This window comes from Platalea leucorodia (genome assembly GCF_965183815.1).
Source record: "Platalea leucorodia genome assembly, chromosome: Z".
In the NCBI taxonomy this organism is placed as follows: Eukaryota; Metazoa; Chordata; class Aves; order Pelecaniformes; family Threskiornithidae; genus Platalea; species Platalea leucorodia.
In genome coordinates, this window is record NC_138858.1 from 69,123,862 (window position 1) to 69,143,281 (window position 19,420).

A 19,420-nucleotide genomic window follows, 5' to 3' on the forward strand; every position below is an offset into this window, starting at 1 on the left:
ACAAAAGCATGGATGAAATGCGAAGAGTAAATTTATTTTCATTACCTTGCCAACCAGGGGATCCTTGAAGCAGCACCCAGGCAGAGACACACAAGAGGGAATGGAGGCACCATGAAGCTCAGTCCATGCTAGAGAATCAATGAACCTGCTGTTTTTGCCTTTTTATCAAGGATTAATGCAGGTGTAGATTACCACCATGTTTTGCTCTTTTCCACAGCGGGGTAGGAATCTCAAGCATGTTCAATAAGATGCCTCTAAGTCTATTACAGGCCTATGTTATCTAAACACAGATGTTCTACTTGTCCAACACACAAGGCCGAACAACAATTAGTATGATATATGTGTTTTTCGACACCCTAGCTGCAAGTCACTTGAGCATATTTACAATCCTCCTTGCCAATCTTCCGTTATTTTCCCACAGCAATGTTAGCTAGTAAAAATAGACAGAAGGCAATGTAATTTATTGTGGGTGCCACTAGTGAAAAAAGGAAGTCTTCTGCACAGAGCATATATTAATTTTACACAATAGGGCCTGTTTGTCTCATAAAGACACTAAAAGAAACATATTGAAACACACTGGTGCCTTGGTACTATGTCAAACAAATTTCAATATCTTTCTCAGTCTCTTCTCTGACATTACTATAAAAATTAGTATTTATCGAGGTCATGTCTGTTTAGGCAATTCCTTGAGAGAAAAATCATACTTAGTTTACTCAGCCCTGAACAGGAAATTTTTCCAGTATGATTACATTTTAGCTAATAGTCTTTACATCAAAAGTTCTGAGCCATGTCAGTGACTTCATCTTGTGTCAGGTTTACGGTCCCAGGTAATCCTCACCAAAATTATGAAAACATTCTCACTAATACAATCATTTCCTTTTCTCAGTAGCCACATATTGTAAATTATGCAAAAGAACAAAAAGAAAACAGCAGCAGAATCATAGAATCAATCACAGAATCATAGAATAACAAGTTGGAAGGGACCTCAAGGATCATCTGGTCCAACCTTTCTAGGCAAGAGCACAACCTAGACAAGGTGGCCCAGCACCATGTCCAGCTGAGTCTTAAACATGTCCAGTGTAGCAGATTCAACCACTTCCCTGGGGAGATTATTCCAATGCTTGGCTGTTCTCATTGAGAAAAATTTTCGTCTCGTGTCCAATCGGAATCTCCCTAAGAGTAACTTTTACCCATTACCCCTTGTCCTCATCATGTGACTCCTTGTAAAAAGGGAGTCTCCATCTTCTTTGTAACTACCTTTTAAGTACTGGTACATGGTGATGAGATCACCTCTAAGCCTCCTTTTCTCAAGGCTGAACAAACCCAGCTCTCTCAGCCTATCCTCAGATGGCAGGCTTCCCAGATCCTTGATCATCTTGGTAGCCCTTCTCTGGACCCCCTCCAGCCTGTCCACATCTTTTTTGTACAGCAGGGACCAGAACTGTCCACAGTATTCCAGGTGTGGTCTGACAAGCGCCGAGTAGAGAGGGATAATGACTTCTTTATCTCTGCTGGTGATGCCCTTTTTGATGCAACCCAGCATGCTATTGGCCTTCTTGGCCGCAGCAGCACACTCTTCACTCATGTTGAGCTTCTTGTCCACCAGGATCCCCACATCCCTCTCCACAGAGCTGCTCTCCAGCCAGGTGGATCCCAGTCTGGGCCGCACTCCTGAATTATGTTTTCCCAGGTGCAAGACCTTACATTGTCCTTGTTAAACTTCATAAGGTTCATGTTAGCCCACTCTTCCAGCCTATCCAGATCTTCCTGCAGGGTGGCTCCCCCTTCCAGAGTGTCTACTTCCCCATTCAGTTTGGTATCACCTGCAAACTTCATCAGGCTACACTTGATCCCGTTATCCAGATCACTTATGAAGATACTGAATAACATTGGGCCCAATATTGATCCCTGGGGGACCCCACATTTGATGGGTTGCCAGTTTGAAAAAGAGCTATTTACCACCACACTTTGGGTACGGCCCGCCAGCCAATTCCTCACCCACTGCACAGACCACTTGTCTAGGCCATAACGCATCGATTTCTCCAGGAGGAGGCCATGGGGAACCGTATCGAAAGCCTTGGAGAAGTCTAGGTAGACAACGTCCACCGCTTGCCCCATGTCAACTGAGCAGGTCACTTTATCATTGAAGGCCACCAGATTTGTCAGGCACGATCTGCCCCTGGTGAAGCCGTGTTGGCTTTTCCCAATCATGTGCTTCATTTGACTTGTGATGACCCCCAGGAGAATCCATTCCATAACTTTCTCAGGGATTGAAGTAAGACTGATGGGCCTATAATTACCCGGATCCTCCCTTGAGCCCTTCTTGTAGAAAGGGGTAACATTCGCCTTCCTCCAGTCCTCTGGGACATCCCCCGATCTCCATGATTTCTTGAAGATTATGGAGAGTGGCCCCACAATGACATCATCCAGCTCTCTCAACACCCTCGGGTGGATGGCTTCAGGCATTCATCAATTTGTAGGGGCTGAGCTCCTGCAATAATTCACATACTAACTCCTTCTTCACTGATGGTGGGTCTATGTTTGGATCATCCTGGATTTTCATTCCCAATGCCTGGGACCCAACAGTATTGGTAAAGACAGAGGTGAAGAAAGTGTTGAGAACCTCAGCCTTTTCAGCATTGGTGGTTACTGATTCATCTCTACTGTTTAACAGTGGGCCCATGTTTTCCTTCTGTTTCCGCTTGTAGTTTACATACCTGAAGAACCCTTTCTTGTGAATTTGACATCTCTGGCCAGTTCCAATTCAAGCTGAGTTTTTGCTTTTCTAACTGCGTCTCTGTACACTCTGGTGATGCCCTTGTAGTTCTCATGGATAATCTTCCACTTCTCCATCTCTGGTACACATCTCTCTTAGTTTTAAGCAGACACAGGAGCTCGTGGTTGAGCCAAGGGGGCCTCTTGCTCCGCTTACTTCCCTTTCTTTTATAGGGGATAAACTGGTTTTGTGCTTCCAAGAGAGCATTCTTGAAGAACTCCCAGCACTCGCTAGCTCCTTTATCCTCCATGGAAGGTTCCCACGGAATCCCTCCAAACTGAGCTCTGAGCAAGCTGAAGTTTGCTCTCCTAAAATCTAGAACCCTTTTCTTGGTGCTAACCTTCAGCATGCTCAGCCAGATCCTGAAATCCATATTTCCCTCCAAAGGGAAATAATGATACACCCTTCACAGCAATCATCTGTGTGATAGTATAGCTTTTTAGGCATGGAAACCAAGAACACACAAAACACAAAAGACTAGTGATGAAGAAAAAATTAAACAAAATTACATAAACACAGGTTTCATCAAAATATTTCAGCAAATGCTGGCTTTTTCTGGTGCATATGTATGATGCCAATTTTATTGGATTGACTGTCAGATTGCCAACAGGCATACTTTCCACTCTGTATATTTAAAGATATGAAGAGAAAAAATGTATTTTATGACTTGATATTTCTTGGGTCTTTTAAATTCATTTCATCATACTAGCACTCACTTCCATCATTTCAGATTATTAAACAGATAACATATCAGTATCTGATGCATCATAAACACCTGACCTGTTAATAGCTAATCTTAAATGTAGGCAGTCTTGGTCTCAGGACATATGGAACAAATTATTGAAGGCCTGTTTTGTGGACTGAAGTTGGGGAACAATATTTTGAAGCATAGTTTGATAGTCTTCAACACAACAAAAAATTGAGAGTCAAATGTGCTTCTCAGTTGCTTTTGGATGAGCTAGATGGTCATTACTGAAAGATTACTACAGTTCAGTGTTGGTTTACATCATGACATCTTTACGTGTCATGATAATCAGTAAGTAACTGGTATTTGAATGACTCAGTATAGAATCTTTACATAATAACTGTTACATGCTTTTTCACACACTCCTTATCTCATGAGGGAAATGCAGCCTGTTGTGAGCCTCCTCCCCTCAAAGATGATTCATCTTTTAAAGTAAAAAGCTGAACAGAATGTTATCAACTGCTGCCACATATTCTAGTATATTTTTATACCTTGGAATATCTATTGGATTATTCTAATCATTTCTTGCCCTGTACAGTTCAGAGCTGAAGGCAAATTGACTACATTGTTATAATGTAAGGTGGCTTTGGCATAAGCCAACAGGGCCCTTGCATCTTCCTAAGAATGCAGTACAATTTATTACCTATTTTAAATAAAATAATTACTGTCCCAGAAATAAGTATTAATCCTACTGTCGGCTTATCAAATTTAACACCAGCAGATAGCATTATTGTAAGAAAATTAAAATATGTATGGTAAAAACATTAAAAGAGAGATTGCTACCAGTTTCTTTTATGATTTTTAAATTAAAATACTATAGTTAAATTTACTGATAGTCTATAAGGCTTTTAATTGTATATGGGCATTTGAACACCGGTGTAAGAGGGTTTTCCCTTTTTCTGAAGCAAATTTTCCTAGTCTGGTAAACAATTTAACAAATCTTAGCAGCACTAGACAAATCAAGCCAAAATGTATTTATGGCTTGTAAGAAGTCCAGGTTAGTGGAATGATATAAATATTCATCAGGAAAAAAAGGTATTATACTTGAACTACTGCAAAACTAACAAATTACAGAATCGAAAATAAATCAATCCAAAATAATTGTTTTTAAATGACCTATTCATCATCAGGAAATTCCTTAACATTGATTAGTATGCAAAATCTCATGTCTTGCAGAGGCTGATTTTGGAAATGATGGCAAATGCATGCATCCTGCTTCCTCACTGCAGGGATTATTCAAGTAACAGAACATATGCAATTTTGAATCATGCAGTTGTCACCATAGTAACATGCCTATCTTTGTAACAAACAACGTTCTTACAGTATTTACATTTATAAAAAACTGAGCTCTATGAACCTGATGTTACATGATGGCATGTCCTGTCTCCATCTTCCATATTTGTATTCAAATCTTTTTTTTTAACATGAAACCAAAGACTGTTTTGACTACATATATCTTTGCCTATAACAAGTCTTAGTTGCTTTTAGAATACAAAATTGGTTATTTTTTTCTTGTAGCACTGGGGCCATACTAGACACTTGCAGGCTAGCACATTGGGCCATCATTTTGCATAGTTTAAAGATTGCTCTGAAGGAAAGTAGCTATTCTTCTCCCCTCCAGTAACAAGTCATAACAAGGATGTCTTAAGCATACATATAACCCAAAGTTCAAAACAGGATTCTAATCTTCCAGCTGATATCTTCAGGAGCTGATATCTTCATGTTCTGTTTTCAAACAAAGCCAGAGTTGTTTAAACAAAGCCTTGCTCAGTGAGCCCACCAGCATAGCTGCATGCAGAACGCCTAAATCCAGAGGCCTGAGGAAGTAGAGAGTTGAAAAGTACATCTAATCAACTTAAGACAATACATCCAAAATGAGATGATTTACCTTTTAAAATAAAGATCTTTCTAATATATGGCTTCTAAAGTATGTATGTAACTTGGTGTCCAGACACTTCAGTCTCTCAAAGCAAAAAATACCTTTCCACCCTCAGATTCAGATATCTTTCCTCTCTCCTAAGTTATAATACACTTCAACCTCTCAGATTCTTTTAGTATGCATCACATTCCTTCACAACCCCATCCAATGAAAGAGGACATTGTTCTGAAAAACATTAAACATGCCAAGAAAGCAAATGATTTATTGCTTTAACACAGTTCATCAAGATCTGGCCTTCAGAGGTCATTACAAGAAATGCAATAGAAAGTGAATGTAATTTTCTAGAATTAAATTCTCTTTTTGCAAAATATGATCAAATATATACCAGTGATTTACAAATGTTTAATTTCACAGGCTACAAATCTCAGAGTGAATTGCTCTGCATTGCTCTTGACAGAAGGACTGAGAAAATATACAACATTGAGTTTTATTGTTTGATTACTGATGATGAACTATCTTTAGACCATGAGCACATTTTATTTTTATCAGTTACACTAAAAGCTTAAATCTACATCAACAATTGGATGCAAGAGCTACTCTGATTTCATAAATGTCAATAATTTACAAATACATGATGGAAAGACATACAAAAAGTTTATAATTATGACAGTGTTCATACAAAGAAGATGCATAAAAAGATTAAGAAAACTTCACAGCTATTCATGCTGTCTTCACATCATATAAACTTGCTGAATGTAATGGATGCTTACAAAGTAAGACCTTCAGAAGTCTTACAGAACCTTTCTGTAGTTATTTCACTATATCTTCAGTCCACACACTTTGCCTAAACAAATGATACTTTCATGGAGTGAAACCATTTCAAATGACTACTAAGTCACACCTGCAAGATCCCTTTCTCGTTTATTATGCTTGCACAGAGAACCTCGGCCTTGTATTTTCTGTTGGGTTTCCTGCTAATACTTTAACCTACATGCAAATATTGTATTTTACCATCATTTTGTTAATCTGTATCACAAGTCAACATATTTAGTAGGTTTAGCAGATTAATCTTTTCAGAGCAATGTTTACATGTCCATTGGGTCTAGAAGTTCCATCACCACAAGTGACTTAGGATGCTGAGATTCAACGAGAGACAAGAGACTGGGGATCTTCAAAGGAAGACAGACGTTGAACTCTACAGAAGGTGATTTCTCATTGGTTTTGCCCTAGAGCTCTGTGTTAGACTGTAGGGCTCTGCTTCGCAGCAAAGGGTGAGAGCAAGGCCCTATGAATGAGATGAACAAACATGTTGGCAAGTTGTCTTAGGTGTTGCATCAGCTAGAAATGTTGAGAGTCTTATGTTTACAGTGGATTCACCATCTAAAACCTTTCCATGGAGATAGGCAAGGAATTTTATTGCAAGCATCCCAAAATGTTTTTGAAATTCCTTTAACTTGTCTTAACAGTTCAACATGTTTTGTCACCTTCTTGCATTCAGACTACTTGGGAAATTTGCTCTGAGTTCCCACAACATTTCAGCCACTCTGAAACATCATTTTTCAAGAGATAAATGACCAATCAAAAGTATTGGTGCATTATCAACTCCATGTGGGGAAATACTAGCCATGCAGGCTGGAACAGTAATAGATGCCTTTTATTTCAGAACCTGATTATCCACAGACGAGTGCTAAATGAATCTGAGATGCTTCTTTCCCAGAGATGTGGTGGATGATATTTCTGAGAACAGTGGGGAGAACTGTTAACAGTGTCCATAAAACCTCCTTCTGTTTTGCACTGGAAGGAGTCTCTATCTCTTCCAATACATGTCAGACTTAAAAGTCCTAAATTTTTTTTTCAAATGTTTGTCTTTGAACATGTGTAATGCAAACACAAATAACCCTGAATATGCACCACACAGTAGCCACACAAATTTGCTGTGATATACACAGTATGTCTTATAAAATTTATATGGTTTGTTTTGATATCAGTCTGTATGCTCATTAAGTAGCAATGGAAAGAGGATGTTTTAATTAAAAAAGTCTATTGTTTTATTCAAAGACTGGGATTTCAAAAAGTCAAGACCAAATAGCACATTTTTCAGATTTTCACCAATTTTTTTCTCTTATCTGCATCTTATTTTAAAATTCAGATTATATTTGAGATTAGAGAAGAAATTGAATATTAAGACTGTTTTGGGGTCTTTGAATAAGTGGCAAATATGCTATGAAGGTTGTTCATAATGTGTATAAGCAAAAAGAATATATGTGCACTGAGCAATACAAGTTTGTAAATTTGTGCCATCTATAGGATCTTAATCTTTTAGGAAAAGCAAATCCTATGCTTAGTACAAAAGAGCTGGGAGTCAGATATTAAGACTAAAATAATGGATAAGACATTTGTATGAAATCTTTTAGACGTTGGAAGCCATCAGATGGAAATCCAAAGTCAAAGGCTGAAGAAAGCATTTTTCTCACATCTAGAGTTATCTGCTTGGGTGACATAGACTCCGTTCACAAGGGGATGAAATAACACGGCCAATAAACTTTCAGATGTATGCCTGTCTCTATTTTCATTTGCTTGTAAATAAAGCAAAGGAAAGCACAGTAAATTAAACAAAGAAACATATAATGTTAGAATGCATCAGCAGAAAAAGAAGTGAACAGACCTTGTAGTGGTCAGAGGAATTAATCTTTTTTGGAGAAGCTAACCACACATGTTGATTTCAATTCTATTTCCATTTACAGAAAAATGTCATTTCCAAATTCATATTATTTAGATTTAATTAGCCTGTCTTATTAAAATTACACTGTATTAGACTTATAAACTTACATATGCTGAAAAGCTTTGAAGTATGCATGTTTTACTAAAGTAAATGTCCTAAAAATGTAGGATGCACCCCCAGCCCATAAAAGAGAGCATAAATGGAAAATGTGACAGTTACTAATCAAGACAAGAGCCTTTTCACCTTGAATTACTTGAACTCCAAGGACTTTTCTGGTATTAGTGCTCTAACATGTTTTGTTTGTGGGGCATAAAAAGCAACATAAATCCATATAAGTATACAATCCAGGGTAGCTCCGTAATAAAGATAATTTATATATCTGCTGAGAAATAGACATTAGCCAAAACATTGAAAGCTTAATTGACTACTGCTGAATTTGAGTTATTGCCAATATTTGCATGTCTGTAACACATACATTGAGTTTTGACTTGAGTCAATATGCCATAGATGGCTCTTTGTTGCAGGTTTTTATGTTAGTATCTCAGAAATACATTAAATTACTATTTAAGTTAATTTCTATCTTTTAAATTAATATAATATGTTAAATTATTTTAAAATAAATTTAAATTACTTAAACTAATTTAATACATTAAATTATTTCAATTAATTTATATTATTTAAATTAATTTCTAATAAAATATAAATTAATGATATCCTATATGCCTAACTTGAGGCAATTTAGTTTTTAGAAGATCTTTGTTACTGAAATGTTGAAAAATAACATGCAGAGAAATATCCCAGCACATATTAATGTCAATGCACACAATGATCTTTATTTTTTCAAATATGTGTGTATTTTGAGCATTCATTTGTTAAGTCCATTTCACTGAAGCCCATTATCACACAAGACCCTTTAGAATTTTAGCAAAAATTCTATAAATAAAACTACTAAGGGCTGTATATACTGTCTGATTACCTATCACGCAGTTCAATTTTCACTGTTCACTGAAAGTCACTTTATATTATTATATCACCAATTAATATTACGTTACCATATACAACATACTGAACTAAAATATCACTCCTTCCAAAAACAGAATACGTTAAACATGAATATGAAATTAGGATGTTTTCCAGAAGGACACATGTGAGCTTTTCCATTATTTTATTTGCACATCAAGTGCTATTTTTAACATTCTTTATGTTTCTGTCTAGCATGCTCTTTTGAGACACAGAACTAAAATCCTGTCTAACATTTGCAACATTAAAGTTAGTAAACCATGAGGTCTCAGGCTCGTTCTAGATTATAGATGAGCCTAGACTACAGGTAAACCTAGATTATATGACAAAGATCTTCAATCAGCTGAATTCTTTTTATCGTCAAATGCTATAATGGTAGAAATCAAAAGAAAAAAGGCTGAAATCTGAACAGGAACGTTCTTGTCCTGCACAAAAGAAATTATTATTTTCCTTGACTCAGTGGCAAAATCCAAACAATTTTTCTGAGGTTTTAAGTATGTACAGCAAAATGAGAATATGCTCCTATCCAAGTTCCTAGTCAGTCAGCCTATGTTCTGAGAGTGCTATAAAAATTACATGGAGGCCTTCTATGTCTACATTCTCATTCATTTTAATTTTCACAGCAAATAAACAATATTATAAATGAATAAATATTTTTCTTCCTAATAGCTCCATAAACTCAACCTGTTAAACTGAGTCCTTCCTAGCATGGGCACCACTGTCCTACATAAAGCAGGCTGCCTCCTCTCATGACCTATAAGGTCACCCGGCCTGCAGGTTATATAGAAGTTGTGACCACGGGTTTGTAGGATTCCATAATACACAAGGAGACTTAGGCTTTACCCTCTCAGTTTCTCTACTTTATTACGGATTACCACAAATACCACAAAAATCACCAGCAGCCTGTATACCTATGATTAATAAAGTGAATATATATATCTCTCTCAAGCTATTACAAATTATTAACAGCAATCAATAATATAGCAACAATCAAGAATAGCAGCGACAAGTGTACATATAACAGTACAGGTTCCTACAAACTTATCACCAGTAAAGCAAAGTTATCAATAATATAACAGCAGATATACTCATGATAAATTACTTACATGTATATATATGGTACCAAGCACAGTAAACAGATTCCAGAAGAGGGCCAAAGCATCCCAGAGGGGAGGAAAAACCAAAGAAGTGGGCCCAGAGAGGGGAAAATAAATAACAAAGACTCACTTCAAGGTGATCTGCATCACAGAGTTTGGAGTCAGCCAGGCACCCCTAGCAAGGGTCCAAAATCTCATAGAAAGGTCATGCAGAGAGCTCAACCTGTTTAGGAGAAGAAAAAGTACGTGCAGTATGGGAAGTTCTCAGAGAAATAAGCTCCATTTTGGATAAAAATTAAGTCATTTTTATATCATAGAGACATAAGAGGGTGTAGGACACCGTGGTTTAAAGCATCCTATACATGATAATTTCACCTGAGACAGACAATAGATAATGAAGCTTTCTATTCTCTCAGACCAGTTTTTAATTTTCCAGACTGTTTTCCTGTTCTTGCAGTTAGAACAGCCAATGGCAGCTACCGATTCTTACTTTCTCAGGACGTTTCCACCTTTCCAGGTGATAAGTAGCCATTACAGTTCCTCGTTTTTGTGATTATCAGTGTTGTCTCAGGATGTGTCCAGTTTCCAGGTGCCCAGCTGCACTTCAAAAATGACAGCTGCACTTCTCAAGGATGCTTCACAGGCTTGTTTCCCAGGCTAATAGATCCCATGCCGGCAGGCATCTTCTCTGTCAGTTTCTCAGTCAGTATTTCAGCAGACTTTTTCTTCCATTCAGCAATTTTCCCTTCTAACCAGGCCTGCTTTCTGGCTGCTTACATCACCTCCCTGCAGGACAGCTTAAGCTGCCAGCCATACCTTGAGTGTGTGCAAGCAATAGCCTTGCTGACATACAAGCAACACCTTTTGTCTTCAGAGCATAGGCATAATTGATGGAAAATCACAAACAGCACTAAATTGTTGGTGATGTACAAGATGGGGTAGAATCCAACTTATTTTCTCCTGGCTGTGCTCACTCTGCCTTGTTAGCTACAGTAAATGCAGCATATCTTACTTTTATAACTGAAGTCAGCAGATATGTCACTGAATACACAAAAGGACACCTTTATTGAATAATAAAGTCTCTCTCTTATAATCATTTTTCACAGTAATCCCACATGTTAAGCACAGACACAAAACTTAAAGGGGTTTCTAGTGAAAGTCAGCCATGAAGGGCACTGAACTTGAAGGATGTAGTTATAAATTCAAAGTCAGGATATACAGGGCTCAGGAATAGTCTGGGGCTTTTAGATCTGAACCCAAACCAAAACCTGGCTTTTCATATTTCTTTTTCATCTATACCTTGTATTTGTGTTTTCTTATACAAATGAGTGCCACTAAAAGTGTTAACTCTCAGTATGGAAATCTTCCGGATAGGCCATACAATATAACCCTGCTTCTCCACAGCAAGTTCCTGTTAGAGAAATACAACAGTGAAAAATGAAAAACTGCATTCTGGAAAAGGACTAATACATAAAGCAATGACCAGTAAAACTAGAAAAGGTCAGCTATGCTAAAAGAATGAGACCATATCAGTAAAATGACCAGCAATAAATCAATGGCAGGTGCTGTAAATGTGTTAAAAACTCAGGTCTTATGCAATCTGTCAACAATCAGACATCCAAAGTTGGCACATGTGGCATGAGGGAATCTCATAAATGTGCCAGTTCCATATCGAAGTACCAAATCTTACATGTCAGACAAACCTTAAGAGAAATATTTCCTACTGTGAAGGTCCTAGTTAATGTTTCCTCCTCTTAACTACTACAATCTGCTGTCTGAATGTAGTTCTGGTTGTGAGGATTTCTAGACTTCGTAATTTTAGTTTTGATAATAATGAAAAGATTTTGCCATTGTACGATAAGAGTAATGAGGAAACCAGCTGGGTTCAGTTAGAGTCAAAAAAACTGTTTTTGAAAAAGACAGACAACTATATGCAGTGACTGGAAGATTATACATAATGCTGGTCAGTTTGCTTTCTACAATACAGAACACAGTAGTCATCACTAAGGATAATTTGAAGACTATTATCTAGTTCTTATTCACTGCTGTCTTAATTGCGTTCTGCAGAGAGCATAATCCTCAAGAGAGATTACAGTAAATATGCATATATTCTCTGGAGGGGGAAAAAAAAAAACAATTAGGAATTAACTGCACTCAGCTTCTTCTGTCCCCCAAGATTTTAAACACAGCATCAGCTGTCAGTGCAGGCCAGTCTCACAGTATAAATAGGAAACTAGGAAAGGAAGCTCACATATAGTCCAAGGTATTGCAGCTCCTCTGACCTCATTTCTTCCATTTCATTTGTGTCGCATGTAAGTAGGCAACAAGGTGAAAAGAGACAATGAAGGGACTTTATGATCTACCAATTCCCAGCTACCAAAATCATAAGATTTAATTGGAGCTGCTTTACACCATTCTTGCAGTCTGAGAAGAACTGACTCCAGGATTCAGGAGCTGCTAAGGTTCTTGTTCTCGACCAGGAAAACCAAGCATAGCTTGAGCCTGAAAGAGGTACTCTTGGTGTAGCAGATAAAAATAAATTCCTGCATAAGATTGGAAAAGTTCATTATCATCTTCCACTAATATTACAGAGAGAGAAGGAAAGCATCTGTTATCATATAACCTTATCAGTAGCTTTTCCTTCTTTTGTATATACCAAAAAACAAAAAAAAAATTAATTGAGCATTTGAAATTGTCAAAATGTTTGTAGCTAGTAGAAGCAGAGTATCATGGTTTAAACCCATCCAGCAGCTAATCACCATGCAGGCTCTCACTCAATTCCCTGCAGTGGGATGGGAGAGAGAATCAGAAGGGTAAAAGTGAGAAGACTCCTGGGTTGAGATAAAGACAGTTTAATAGGTAAAGCAAAAGCCGTGCACACCAGCAAAGCAAAGCAAGGAATTCATTCACTACTTCCCATCGGCAGGCAGGTGTTCAGCCATCTCCAGGAAAGCAGGGCTCCATCACACGTAATGGTTACTTGGGAAGACAAACACCATCACTCCAAACATCCCCCCTTTCCTTCTTCTTCCTCCAGCTTTATATGCTGAGCATGACATCATATGGTATGGAACAGCCCTTTGGCCAGTCTGGGTCAGCTGTCCTGGATGTGCCCCCTCCCAGCTTCTTCTGCACCTGGCAGAGCATGGGAAGCTGAGAAGTCCTTGACTGGTGTAAGCACTACTTAGCAACAACTAAAATATTAGTGTGTTATCAACATTATTCTCATCCTAAATCCAAAACACGGCACTACACTATCTACTAGGAAGAAAATTAGCTCTATCCCAGCTGAAACCAGGACACAGAGCTATCTGACTTGCTGATAAAGCACATTGATTACTGTCATACAAAAGAGAAGGCATAGTTAACTGCCTCTTGAAGATCCATGGAGTACCTTCAGAGCTTCACATCTGACAGCTAATCCCAGCAGCTGGTAGCAACATGCTGCAATCAGTGGTGATCTATAAAAGCACCTCACAAAATGGTCAGTTGCCCTGTGAAGGGGCACACAGGAATATGTTGTCCCTGCTCTGATCCTGTCAGTACCCCCAGCTTCCTCCACCAGAGGATTTCTGGTGGGTTTAGTGCAATATCATTCCCACCAAGTACATGTCCATTGGCAAGGCAGTCCTCAGTCTCAGCAGAAGTCAACGGCTATAGCTGGGAGCTCAGAAAACCTGCTTGCACGAAGACCCAAGAAGGATTTAAAACCAAATACAATTACTTGGTGTCTGGCCTCTGGGTTAGTGCAAATAATTTGAATGTCACACAAAATTGCTGTCTGCACTTTCTTTAAACTTCTGTGATTTACTCAGTATTTAATTGAAAAAAAAATCACAAGGATCAATTGAACTTTAAATATATTCAGATTAATTCCCTTAACACCTAAGTTCCCTTAACTGATTCAGAGAAAAGTAGAATGTAGGAAAGAAAAACAATACTTACTATAGATGAAATGGGGTTAGAGACTCAGCAAAATTCTAGTAAAAGTGCTGTAGAAATAAAAATAGAGTTTCTTCCTCTGCAAATCTACCAAGCATAAAATCAATGGAGAAATAGTATGACAATGCAGCTCCCCTCCTGTAATTATATATCTTGAGGATATTTTCATTGTTATAAAATAGCAATTCTTATATCTCCTAAATGAATACTTTTAGGTCATGTGATCTGATCAATTAATCTTGCGGTTTAAAACAAAACTACTTCCATAACCTTAGCTTTTTCTGTAAGATCCACTTTTATCAATATTACTGTGTATCTAGAGATATATGGCATGCATGTACATGTATCAACATCCATGCTAAATAAACTGTTAGATCTATAATGTGAAAGAAATCAAAAAGCTCAAACGGTCACAATTCAATGCTTATAATCCATAAGAATGGTGTTTTCAGGCTCTTTATATAAGAAAGGAAATTTTATTACAAAATAAATGTTTTTCCTTATCTGTGAAGACAATCAAAACAGTTGACATCATATCTTGTTTTCAACATATAAAAGAAAATAGGTAAGCCATTTGAACTCATTTCCCGTAGAGCTTTAGCTTTTTTTGTCAGCAGATTTAAAGACTTTTTGCTTATGCAACAAAGGGTGGACTTCTCTTGCAGCTAAAGTTTTTTATTAAAGCCCTAGAAAGAACCTGGAATTTTTTTGCATGCCCATGTTCTTAAAGGTCCCTATTCTGGGGGAAAAATATAAGGTTTGTGTTTGGTACTAATTCAATTCAAATAGCAAAAGTCAAGGATTACAATGTTCTTGAATTTATTCCAATAAATTCTTCCACAAACTTTTATTTGCCTATTTTAGCACTTATTAGAATTCCTGTCAAATTTGAAACTAATAGAAGTCAGCCTTGTTACAAACACAGCTGACTGACAAAACATTGTTTAAATGCTAATCTGGTGTTTATTTAGACACTTCACAGAGTTTCTACTTCCAAGAGCCTTCTATTTTAATAAACAAAACAAAAAAAACCCAAACCAAACTAACAAAAACCTTTCCTATTTTTTGCTACATTTTACCATTTTCCGTGATGACAACTTGGGAAACCTTTGTCATTAGTTTCTTATTTCAATAAACATAACAAATTGAATAACAAATACATTTTTATGTGGAAATGGCTATGGGTAAAATCTACCAAACTATAATTTAAACAGAGATGATGAGAATTTAAGACAACTGTTGAGGGAATCTGGTAGTCATTTAAGTAGATATTCTCCTTCCCTAAAATAGTTGATCTGTTTCTCAGAGCAGTGAAGCAAAGCAACTGCTGCCAGTAAGCTTATTTTTTTAACCTCCTGGGAGGAAAAAGAAAAAAATATTTTCCAACACAATAAATTTTACTCATGCTGCAAATTTAGGATCCATCCCTACAGACTTTGGTTTTCCTTTTCCATTTAGTTACATACAAAACTGAAATAAAAACATTTGCTTTTTGTATCTTTATCAAATTTGTGTACGACACCAGAAATTCAGTGACATCAGCTGTAACTAAAGAAGGCCCATCTTCCTATTGTTCTGTAAGGCTATAAACCCCTTAAATCACTGTCCACCAACATACCTCAAATGAAATAAAATCAGTAATTGCTACAGAATGTCATTGCTGTGCTTCTGGTCAAAATCACTACCCTTCATGTGAGAAAGAAAGGAACAAGGAAATTATGTATGGAAAAGGGAAAAAGGAATTCAGAAAGCTAGAGATTAAAGAAGGAAACTAGAAGAAAAAAGATACCTTAATATATCAAAACTAGATAACATTTAGTGAAAAAGAGAAATTGCCTTGGCTAAACGTTTTGTCAGTATCAATAATTCAGTAATAGAATTATTGTATTTTAATGATGAATTTTATTTAAAAGAATCAGTTAGTGAGGACACAGTGATTCCTACTAGAATTTTTTAATGTGTCAACAGCTACTATCCATACTTTTCCAAGGAAGAAGTTACTGTGCTGTGGATGCAGATGAATTAACAACAAATCAGTGATTTCATACCACGACCAACATATCGTCATCCTTATGACCAATAAGGTACTTTGCTCCCACACTGAAAACTTTTTGACACTGCATTGCAATTTGGAGTATTCACACAACAGACCAAAATTCATATTTTCACTGAAAGAGCAATATCTTTCCTGTTTAGGCATACCACAACTATTGGAAATGACTGCTGCATCTCAACTGCTACTGTGCTTCCAAATGACAGACTAGAGATGATAGCATGACTCTGATTGTTTCCATGTTGCTTTCAATATTCAGTGTGCAAACAAACTATGTCAAAACCTGCAACAGAGACTAGCAACTTCCAAAAACATAACTGAGGTTTGTTTGTTTGTTTGTTTGTTTGTTTTTAATATTTTCTTCAGTTCTGCAAATTGGTAACTGGAGAAAAGAATAACTATAACACTAGAGAAAGAAATATGCTTATCATAGCAAAGGAACAGTGAAAAAGTGAAGAACTGATAATTATGGGCAACTTGCCAACATATAAATTGTACAATCACAGTTTTCTACTAGGAGATGAATCTTTCACCATACAGCTTAGCTTGAGTTTGGATTAAACAAAAAACAAGAGTGGAAGGGATACTGTTTTGGTATAACTATGATAGTCAGAAAAAAAATAAAATTTTAAAAAACTAACACAAGTTAAAATGTTAAGATAAGTAATAGCAAAGGTTCAAAACACAGCAAAGAATTTTAAATAAACATACGTAAAAAAAGTCATTTCACTTATCAAAGAGGAATGGAATTTTAAAGAGAAAATACAGAAAGTGTTAAGATGCAAAATATTCCTCTTTTTTTCTTTCTTCTCTTTTTTTTTTCCTGCAAGGCAGTGAATTGCAGCCTGGGCTTTTGTAAACAAAAGTCAGGTTTACAATAACAAAAACTGAGTACTTAGGAAACATTGACATCATACCTATGAATGTTTTTGAAAGGTTACAGAACATTACACTTTATAAGGTTTCAAAACCAGGCAACGTAAAATCAAGAGTGCTAAATGCCACAGGAGCTCTATGAACATTAACAGATATTTCACTACATATTAGGTGTGGGACATCTTTGGTAGTGAGATCTCCAAGGAGAAGTAAGAAGATACCACTTGCCTTTGCTGCTTCTGCTCTCTCAACCTTACTGCTCCAAGAAATGAGACACAGGAATTTAGCCAGTCTGTATTGATTAGTCAGTCAGTTTTAAGCTCGGTTCAAAATCATGATTTGGAGAGCAAATAAAAAGCTGGGGCAAACTTAACTTGATTGATAACCAAAACTAATTCCACAAAAAGCCGCACTTTGTACTAATCAAGTGTATCCATGTGGGCACTTCAAGTAAGTAATCATAAAATAAAATCCTATGTTTTTTTGTGACATGGCATACTGATTGGCATTATTTTAACTTTATGAATTAGATAAGAAGAATTTGGCAAGTGTCCACTTCTGCATTTCCTAACACAAACAGAGTTTTCTAATTAAAAAAAAAAAAAAGCCCTAGTTGAGGAAGATTAAAATGAAAAATGGACATTTTAGCATGCCATAAGCATGCTAAAGCAAGAATATCCTAACACTGCTCCACCCAAGCTGAAATCAAGAATTGCTGGAGCAAGGAAGTTTGTCCAGACTTGACTGCACTGAAGGCATGGCTAGGTAAACAGGCAAAGCTTAAAAATACAGCTATGCATAGGCACCACAATATTGTTAAGTATTTCCGAACCATGAGCAAGCAAATAAGTGTCTGGATGCTGATGTATTTTCCTACATCAGAAGGATTAAAAGACTTCTGTATGATGCAGTTATCAAGCCAAAACATGGATCTCACAAAGTCAGAAAAAGTTACTTGCTGTGTCTGCAGAAGCTTCAGGGGTCTAAAACCATTTTGCTCTCTACCTGTCTCTGGGATATCACCTGGGATAACATGAGCTTCTTTTATGCTTCTGTGCTTCTTTATGAGCACCATCTGAGCTGGTTGGATTTTATAAATCATCAGCTGACAGCATCCTTCTACTCTTCATCCTGCACTAACAAAAATGTGCCTGACCATTTTCCAGGATATAGCAATTTTCTAGTCTAACAGCAACAAAGATGTGGTTAGCTGCAGTGGAGTCTACACTGGGGAGAACTGCTGCAAACTGCTTCACAAATGAAAGTGGAAGAAACACACTTGACTGCTTTCAGCAAGTCTCAGCAGACAAACAAACCCACTTGCTAAAGACAAGGAAAGGTTACCAAGGAGCACTCTTCAGGATGATGCAGAGATTTGTGTGTGTTTGTAAGAGAGTTACAGCTAATTGGAGATGCTCTTCCAAAGGCAGTTTGAAATTAATGAAAGGTCTCAGAGACAGGACAGCCAAAATGCCTGTCTGCCCCACCAACAGAAGTATATTCTCAGCTTAGCCTGAACTATCAGAAAATTACAGAAACAAAGGATAAATATCAGAGTGTGACATGGCTTTCTCTGGAGTGGGGAGAAAGAAAGAGAGGCAAAGAAACAAAAGGACACATGCTAATGTAAAAATAACAATACTAAGCTATAATGAGAGGTTAACCTGGCTTTATACCTCAAAGGCCAAAATGGTTTTGTTTGGTTTTTTCTGGGCTTGTTTGTTCTTTAGGAATGATAAAATTCAGATCTCCAAAGAAACTGCCTTTTATTCAACTGTCAGATCAGGATAAAGAAAAAGAAAATTACTAAGAAAATTATTGAGTCCTCAGTATTTTATTTGCAAGGAAAAACAACTATCTGTTTTTAAATTAAATTTCCACTGAAAGAAAAGGGGAAGAAGAGGACAAACATGCCATAAAGAGATGTAGTGATCAGTACTTACTGACTTACACAATTTAGATGTGAATTCTCTCTTAATACAATCATCATTGTGTTATCAAACCATAGAACAGCAGAGAATTCATTTACTTCAGAACATTAACAGTACAGAAGCTGTAAGGTAATATAGGCTGCCTTGAGGACAGCAACAAAGGAACGCAGCTCAGCCTCTTATGCAACAGAAAGAGTAGAGATGGATAAAGGGCACAAAGCAAGCTAATAAATGACCTGCAGAGAGTGTGGGCTGCATCACCCTGCAGTCTTATTGAAGTCAAAGGGGGCGTTCATTAAGGATCAGGACCAGGGCCTGCCATATGGTTTTCAGACACTGATCACAGCCAGGATTTTCTCTCTTGGTTTATGTATATCAT